The following is a 9,396-nucleotide window of genomic DNA, read 5'->3' on the forward strand; positions in this document are numbered from 1 at the left end:
GACTTTTTAAAAAGAATTACATTTAGGATTTATTTATTATTTCTACCATTTTTATTCGAACTCATTGATTTCTGCTTCACATTAGTTAAGTTTTTCCATTTCCTCTTAGTTTACTTCGTTTTTGTTTTCTTGCTTTCCTTTTAACTTTTATTTCAGATTTAGTGGTACATGTACATGTTTGTTATATAGGTAAATTGTATGTTCCAGGGGTTTGATGTACAAATTATTGCATCACTCAGGTAATCAGCAGAGTACCTGATAAGTAGTTTTTCAATCATCTCTCCTCTCACTCTCCACCCTCAAGTAGGCCCGTGTCTGTTGTTGCCTTCTTTATGTAAATATGTACTGAATGTTACGCTCCCCCTAGTAAGTGAGAACATGAAGTATTTTGTTTTCTGTTTCTGCATTAGTTCACTTAGGATGATGGACTCCAGCTCCATCCGTGTTGCTGTAACAGAAATGATCTAATCTTTTTTATGGCTGCATAGTATTCCATAATGTATGTGTACCACATTTTCTTCATCCAGTCTACCATTGATGGACATTTAGGCTGATTCCATGTCTGTGCTATTGTGAATATTGCTGCAATGAACATAAGCGTACATGTGTCTTTATGGTAGGACAATTTATATTCCTTTGGGTATATACCCAATAATGGAATTGTGGAGTTTAATAATAATTATGTTTTAAGTTCTTTGAGAAATCGCCAAACTGCTTTCCACAGTAGCTGAACTAATTTACATTCCCACCAGAAGTGTATAAGCTTTTTGAATCTGAGTGCTCCTGTGTTTGGTGTGTATATATTTAGGATAGTTAGGTCTTCTTGTTATGTAATGTCTTTGTTTGTATTCTTTGATCTTCGCTGATTTAAAGTCTGTTTTGTCTCAAATTAGAATATCACTCCCTGCTTTTTTCTGTTTTCCATTTTCTTGTTGGATTTTTCTTCATCCCTTTACTTTGAGCATATGGGTATCTTGCATGTATGATGAGTCTCTTGAAGGCACTATACTGTTGGTTCTTGCTTCTTTATCCAACTTGCTACTCTGTGCCTTTCATTGGGGACTTTTAGATCATTTACATTCAAAGTTAGCATAGATATATGTGAATTTGATCCTGCCAGCCTATTTTTAGCTGGTTATTAGGCATACTTCTTTGTGTGACTGCCTTATAGTTTCAATGAACTATGTACTTAAGTATATTTTTGTAGTGGCTAGAAACAGCCTTTCTTTTCCATAGTTAGCACTTCCTTCAGGACCTCGTAAAGCATGTCTGGTGGTAACAAATTCCCTTAACATTTGTTTGTCTAAAAATGATTTTGTTTCTCCTTCACTTATAAATCTTAGTTTGGTGGATATAAGATTCTTGGTTGAAAGTTGTTTTCTTTAAGAATGCAGAGCCCCTTTTGGCTCTGACTAGCATCATGGCAGTTGGCAAGAACAAGCGCATTATGAAAGGTGGCAAAAAGGGAGCCAAGAAGAAAGTGGTTGATCCATTTTCTAAGAAAGATTGGTATGATGTGAAAGCACCTGCTATGTTCAATATAAGAAATATTGGAAAGATGCTCGTCACCAGGACCCAAGGAACCAAAATTGCAACTGATGGTCTCAAGGGTCATGTGTTTGAAGTGAGTCTTGCTGATTTGCAGAATGATGAAGTTGCATTTAGAAAATTCAAATTGATTACTGAAGATGTTCAGGGTAAAAATTGCCTAACTTCCATGGCATGGATCTTACCCGTGACAAAATGTGTTCCATGGTCAAAAAATGGCAGACAATGATTGAAGCTCATGTTGATGTCAAAACTACCGATGGTTACTTGCTTCATCTGTTCTGTGTTGGTTTTACTAAAAAATGTAACAATCAGATATGGAAGACCTCTTACACTCAGCACCAACAGGTCCGCCAAATCCAGAAGAAGATGATGGAAATCATGACCCGAGAGGTGCAGACAAATGACTTGAAAGAAGTGGTCAATAAATTGATTCCAGACAGCATTGGAAAAGACGTAGAAAAGGCTTGCCAATCTATTTATCCTCTTCATGATGTCTTAGTTAGAAAAGTAAAAATGCTGAAGAAGCCCAAGTTTGAATTGGGAAAGCTCATGGAGCTTCATGGTGAAGGCAGTAGTTCTGGAAAAGCCACTGGAGACAAGACAGGTGCTAAACTTGAATGAGTTGATGGATATGAACCACCAGTCCAAGAATCTGTTTAAAGTTCAGACTTCAAATAGTGGCAAATAAAAAGTGCTATTTGTGATGGTTTGCTTCTGAACATTCTTTTTTTAAAAAGAATCTGACAGCTTCGTTCTGGAAAAAAAGCCACTGGGGACGAGACAGGTGCTAAAGTTGAACGAGCTGATGGATATGAACCACCAGTCCAAGAATCTGTTTAAAGTTCGGACTTCAAATAGTGGCAAATAAAAAGTGTTATTTGTAAAAAAAAAAAAAAAAATGCAGAATATAGGATTCTAATCTCTTCTGGCTTATAGTGTTTCTGCTGAAAGGTCTGCTGTTAGCCTGAGAAGTTTCCTTTATAGTAGGCCTTCTCCCTCTTTCTAGCTGCCTTTAACATTTTTTCTTTCATTTTGGCCTCAGAGAATCTGTTTACTATGTGTCTTGGGGATGGTCTTCTTGTGTAGTATTTCACAGGAATCTCTGCATTTCCTGAATTTAAGTGTTGGCATCTCTAATGAGGTTGGAGAAGTTTTCATGAATGATATCCTGAAATATGTTCTTCAAGTTGCTTGCTTTCTCTCCCCCTCTTTCAGGGACACCAATGAGTCATAGAGTTGGTTGCGTTACACAATCTCATGTTTCTCAGAGGTTTTATACATTCTTCTTTATTTTTTCTTTATTTTTGTCTAAGTTATTTTAGAAAGCCAGTCTTTGAACTCTGAGATACTTTCCTCACATTTGCTGATTCTGCTATTAATACTTGTGATTGTATTCTGAAATTCCTGAAGTGAGTTTTTAAGCTCTATGGGATCAGTTTGGTTCTTTCTTAAAACAACCATTTTGTCTTTTATCTTATATTATTTTACTGAATTCCTTAGAATCATGGGTTTGGGTTTTGACTTTATCCTGAATCTTGATAATCTTTGTTTCTGTTTATATTCTTACTAATATTTGTGCCATTTCAGCCTGGTTAAGAACCATTGTTGGGTTACTAGTGCAGTTATTTGGATTTCAGAAGACACTCTGGCTTCTTGAGTTGCCAATGTTCTCACACTAGTACTTTCTCATTTTTGTGGGCTAATGTTCCTTCAGTCTTTGAAGTTGCTGTCTTTTTTTTTTTTTTAATTTTGTTTGGTGTCCTTGGACGTTTGATTGTGGTATAAGATGTATTTAGTCAACTGGCTTCATTTATGCAAGATTTTAGGGAACCAAGGCTCAGCTCAAAACTCCTCGACTGTGTGCTCTAACTCTGCAGGCCTGGTATTGAGATCCCAGCTTTGTTCTCTGGCTCTTCAGGTTAGTGGCCTGTTGCACTGGCGGGGCCAAGGTGTTCCTGGACTGCTGGTTACAAAGCTCTAATGGGTGGTATCAGCCAAAATGCTTCATTGGGCAGTGCCAGTGGGATCTGTGCTCATATGCATGTGCTAGCAACAGCAATGTGGTAGGGTGCATGCTTGTCAACTGTGCTGGTGGGCACGGTGGTGCTGGCCTCCATGTGGGCATTCACAGTGATGGCAGTGGTGGTTCAGCACATGGTGGGGTGGGGCTCTAGCATAGTGCATGTGTTCACCCTGGTGATGGTGTCAGCTTGGTGTAGGGAGCTGGTGGGTTCAGGGCTGGTGCTCTCCATGCACCCATTCATGCTGGTGGCAGTGGTGGTACAGGGTGGGGTGAAGGGCCCCTGCATTCTGTGTGCAGATTCATACTAGTAGCAGTGTCAGTGTGGGAGTGAGGCACTAATGGCCATGGGGCTAGAGCTCTCCAACAGTCAGGCACACTCTGCCAGCACAGGAGCTATAATATAGGCCCTCAGGAGGCACCCAGGCTCAGTATCCGAGGCTGCACTGCAAGCAACCATGTTCAGGCTGGGGCCCTAGGAGAGGCCAGCAGACAGGGTTGTGCACAGGTTGGACCTGCCCCATCTCATGTGACAGATTTTCCTGCTTTGTTCAAGTCCAACAGTTCCCCTGAAGCTAAAGTCTCTGAGGGGAACAAGACTAGCTTTAGGGGATGGGCGTCCCTAGCCATGCTTCACTACAGATGCTCCCACACCAAGACCCCTGGGTTCTACATCAGCTGGAGTTCTGTCCCTACCACCTCCTTAAGCAAATCTGCCTGCCAGCTCTAGTGTCTGTGGGGGTTGTGGGATCTCCAGCTGTCAAGATTCTAGATATCCGTGGGGAGAATCTGTCATTTCTTGCCTGCTCAACTCACCCCTTCCCCAGGAGTCACTGAGGGCCAGGAATGAGTCTTGATGTGTTCTAGCCCCATGCAGGGTTTCTAGCTTCTTCCTGCTTTAGAGCAACACCTGTGTCTTTCTTTCATCCACTCTTAATGCATTCCCTCCAAAGCTCTGCTTAGGGTGTGCCAGTCTTCCTGTTGTTCTTCCAGATGTTTCTCCTGGTTGTATCTAGTCGGCCATCTTATCTGTCTTTTCTAGCCTTTTGAAAAGTGTTTAATTAATTTATTTTTAATTTTTATTGATGTTGGTGTTTTTATATAGGTATTTAATATTATAAAATATCATCTGATATCTGGTTAGCCATATAACATAGGGTTCGATATTTCATGTTTTCTTTATTATTAAATTTAATACATTATGTCATTTTACTTTCTATTTCCCACTTGACTAAAAGGTTGTTTAGTACTATGTTTTGTCTTAATTTTCTAGGTAGAAAAACCATTTTTTGGTGGTGGGATGACTGTTAATTTCTTGTTTTATTGCATTATAGTAAAAGAATGCAGTTTGTATAATATTTATTCTTAGAAATTTATTGAGATTTTCTTTGGGGCTAAAATATGGGTAGTTTTGTGAATGATTTATAGTCATTTAAAAAGAAAGTACAGTTTCTATGAGTGTGGTTTATGAGTTGAAGTTATATTACATACATTTTATTGATTATCCTGCTTAGTTGTTCTGCATTGTTACTATATTTTCCACTTGATATGTACTGAACAGAATGAGGTGTGTCAAAGTCCTCTATTATTAATTCTTATTTCTATTACTTCTTGTATCCCTTATAGTTTCTGTTTTATTAAATTGTTGCTCCTATTGTGTATACAAATAATAATAGCAGTAATAATAAAGATAATTATCATAACATTGTGAATTTTAGTTACATTTTAAAGCATCCTTGTTCTTTTTGAGGCTTTTTGTTCTGAATTAGGTGTCAAAATTGTGAGTCTTGCTTTGTTGTTATTTTATTTCTATTTACCTGATATTACTCCATATGTCCTTATTTGTTGTTTTCTGCCTTTCCCTCTCTATCCTTTCCTTGTGGTGTTCCAATTTTGTGTATATAGATTGGAATAATCCTACCATTCAGTGATACTCTCTTCAGTTTTAAAAGTTTTTTCTCTATGTTTTATTTTTATAGTTTCTATAGCTGTGTAATTAAGGTTTTACTGGGTTTTCCCTCCCTGCACTTCAGCTTGGAAACACTGAAGGCTGTATGCTGCATTTGTCAAAACTCCTAGAACTCTACACCATAAACAAACAACTTTTTTGTATATAAATTGTAGTGGAAATTATAGGGCTCATCTTATTTGTTTTCCTTCTCTGAGGGATCATGGTCTTTTGTTGCCTGATGCCTCAAATCTTGGAAACTATTGTTTAATACACTTTGATTATTGATTTAGTTGTTTCATGTAGGAGAGTAAATCTCCTTTCTGTTACTTCATCTTGGCCCAACATGGAAATTCTCTATGTACATTTCAAAATCAGCTTGATGGTATCTGCAAAACCTTGCTGGAATTTTGATCAATTACATTGAATCTAAAGATCAATTTGGGAAAATTGACATCTTACCACCAGTATTGAGTCTCCCAATATAAACTTGGTAAAGCTATCCTTACATTTGTATCTTCTTAGATTTCTTTCAAGTCTGTTGTAGTTTTCAACATATATATATTTACAACACGCATGTGCATGTGTGTATATATATATGTTTGTGTATATATATATATATGCACACACACATTCTGCACACATGTTTAAAAGGTTTACTCCCAAGTAGTTCATTTTTGGATAATTCTCTATTGCACTGTACTTAAGGAAAGAAACTGGATTTAAAAGGCTAAATTCTGTATGATCCTTTTTATTTGATATTTTGGAAAGGCAAACTATAATGATGGAGAACAGATCTGACAAGGGCTAAGGGTGGGTGGAGAATTTGACCATAAAAAGCAACACAGGGAAATATTTTGGTACGTTACTTAACTGTTCAGTACCTTGGCTGTGGTGGTGGTTCCATGATTCTCTGCATTTGTCACAACTCATAGAAAAATACACCAAAAAGAAAACAAAAGTCTATACGTCAATTAAAAAAAAAAACTCTCTGGTGAACATTTGTTTCAGCAGGCCATCAATACAGTTAGGTTCATAGTGTAAGTTCTGTCGTCACACTTTTTGGATAGTGGTGTCAATATTCAGTTTAGTAATAAAAGCTTTTGCTTATGCCAATTTGGGTTTCTATCACATTTACGCAGCTTTGAAATAACCCCAGGCCTTTTGCAGGTTTATAAACAGTATTAGAAGATCCTCGCTTCAGCTGTCTCCCCTCCCACTCTCTTCAGCCTGAAGAATTTTCTTTTCCTTCTTCTCTGGCCAGAAAGACATTATTTCTCTCAGAGTTTTAGCTTCCTGAGATGCTGCTGGGCTGTTCTGCAAATGGGGCAACCCATATGAGTCAAAGATACAAGATAAAAGCAAAAAAAAAAATGGAATGACTCCCTATATATGGATTATTTATTCACTTTGACACTTCCCAGTTTGCTTGTTTTTGTTTACTTTCCAGGTTCTTCATATAGTTGCTTTTTGTTGTTGTTTCAAATTTTTCACTTATATTCAGCAGGAGAAACAGGATATATTGGGCTTATGTTTAAAAATTCTTCTTTGTGACTCCTTTCATGTGAATGTAGGATTTTATTTGCCATCTCCTATATATGTCACTTTCTCTTAAATATTTCTTGTCCCTTTTTTATTCAGAAGTTGTTTACTTAGCTTCTGACTTTCTCCTTAAAAACTGGAATTCTTCAATGAGAACACATGGACACAGGGAAGGGAACATCACACACCAGGGCTTGTCAGGGGGTGGGGGGCTAGGGGAGGGATAGCATTAGGAGAAATAACTAATGTAGATGATGAATTGAAGGGTGCAGCAAACCACCATGGCACGTGTATACCTATGTAATGAACCTACATGTTCTACACATGCACCCCAGAACTTGAAGTATAATAAAAAAGGAAAAAAAGAAAATAAACTGGAGTTCTTCTAATGCTTATATATTTAACTTTTTTTTATAGTATTAAGAACCTCTGAATTTTCAAAGCCTGTAGTTATTTGAAACAGTATGCAGAAAATTACATAGGTCATAAAGCACTGACTTTTATATAAGGCAAGAATGTATTAAGAATTATGTTATTTGATATAAGAATCAGTGATGTATTTACTAAGATTTTCCTAAAGTTAAACTGTGTATCTAAGCCACGTAAGTCCTTAGTAAGTTATGATGGCACTGAAATAAATATTTAAGATTATTTTTACTCTGAAAACACAGCGACTTCTAATTTTCATTGAAAACTTAAAAATTAGTAAGGTAAAAATCTTCCTACTTTTTACCTTCTATTTCTCAATATCACTTATGCGTTTCTTCTAATTTTGAATTGATTTTTGAAATACTTTTGATTAATTTCTAATTCTTTTCTGAGTTTTATTGTCTCATTTTTCTGAGTTGCCTTATTTTTATCTCATATTTTATATAATTTTCTTAATGTATTTTAGCTTATCTTGAAATATTAGATTATAATTTTAATCTATTTTGTGGGAATGCCTTTCTGATATACTTTTTTCTGTTAGTTCTTATTCTGTTTTTCATATTCACTCTTTATTTCTCTCTAGCAATCTTGTATGAGATTCATCCACAATACTTTTCTGTTGCTTGTTTCAATATGCCATTATTTTTTTGAGCTTTCGATAGGAAGGGTGGGTAGCAAGAGCTTTTCTAGCTTCAGAGCTGTAGAGTTCCTTCTGTTGTTTTCACAAAATTATTTTTGAAAATGGCCCTTTCTTTGAAAACTTCTGCTTCTTTACTCTAACCTCAATTTAGTTTAGACTTTCTCTCTTTCGCTCAGTTTGGAGAGTCTTCTGTCTTTGGAATATCTCCTGGTCAATTTTGGGGATTTTACTCAGTGTGGGCCTTGTCCTGGGAGTTTCAGATGATTACTTTCAAGAATTGTTAGGGCGCAGACTGTTTCAACTCCTTCAACCTTTTTACGGATCAGTTAACTCCCCTGAAAATTGGAAGCATTCCCAGTCTTAGCTGCTATTCTCAAATTAGTTTACTAAAATTTCCAGTGCGTAACTGTTTGCTGCTTTGGGGCTTTCTAGTTCCCATATGTGTTAGCTGCTGTGTCACTTCCTGCTATGGTTTGGACATTTGACCCTCCAAACCTCATGTGGAGATTTGATTCCCAATATTGGAAGTAGGACCTAGTGGGAGGTGTTCGGGTCATGGAAGCAAATCCCTCACAAATAGATTAAAGGACCTCAGAGTTGAAGGCAAACTGGATGAGTGAGTTTTCGCTCTGTTAGTTTCTTTCAGAGCTGGTTGTTAAAAAGTGCCTGGCATCCTCCCTCCCTTCTCTTGCTCTCGCTTCCCACCACGTGATCTCCACACACCTGCTCCCCTTTGCCTTCCACCAAGAGTGGAAGCAGCCTGAGGCCCTCACCAGATGCCAATACCATATTTCTCGTACAATCTGCAAAACCATGAGCCAAATAAACTTATTTTCATTATAAATTACTCAGCTTTAGGTATTCCTTTATATCAACACAAACAGACTATTAGTTCCTAGCAGAGCTGATTTTTAAAAAGAACCTGGTCACTCCCTCCCTTCTCTCTCACTTCTGTTAAAAGAAAACTTCAGACAAGTTGAAATTAATGGAGTTTAATTGAGTCAGGAAAAGAAACGATTCACAATTCAGGCAGCCTCCAGAATCACAGCAGATTCAGAGAGATTCCAGGGTGCCTCGTGGTCAGAACAAATTTACAGACAAAAAAGTAAAGTGATGTACAGAAACAGTGAGATTGGTTACAGCTCGGTGTTTGCCTTACTTGAACGTAGTTTAAACACTCAGCAGTCTATGAGTGATTGAAGTATGGCCACTGGGATTGGCCAGCACTCAGCTATTATAACAGATCCATATTATTAAGTTAGGTTT

General features: G+C 37.3%; 1 pseudogene; it reads left to right on the forward strand.

Annotated features, from left to right (window-relative positions):
* Positions 1-1,420: 1,420 nt before the first annotated feature.
* LOC100592667 lies at positions 1,421-2,450 on the forward strand (annotated as a pseudogene).
* The last annotated feature ends 6,946 nt before the right edge of the window (positions 2,451-9,396 follow it).

The sequence above is a fragment of the Nomascus leucogenys genome, chromosome X, assembly GCF_006542625.1.
Source record: "Nomascus leucogenys isolate Asia chromosome X, Asia_NLE_v1, whole genome shotgun sequence".
NCBI classification, from domain to species: domain Eukaryota; kingdom Metazoa; phylum Chordata; class Mammalia; order Primates; family Hylobatidae; genus Nomascus; species Nomascus leucogenys.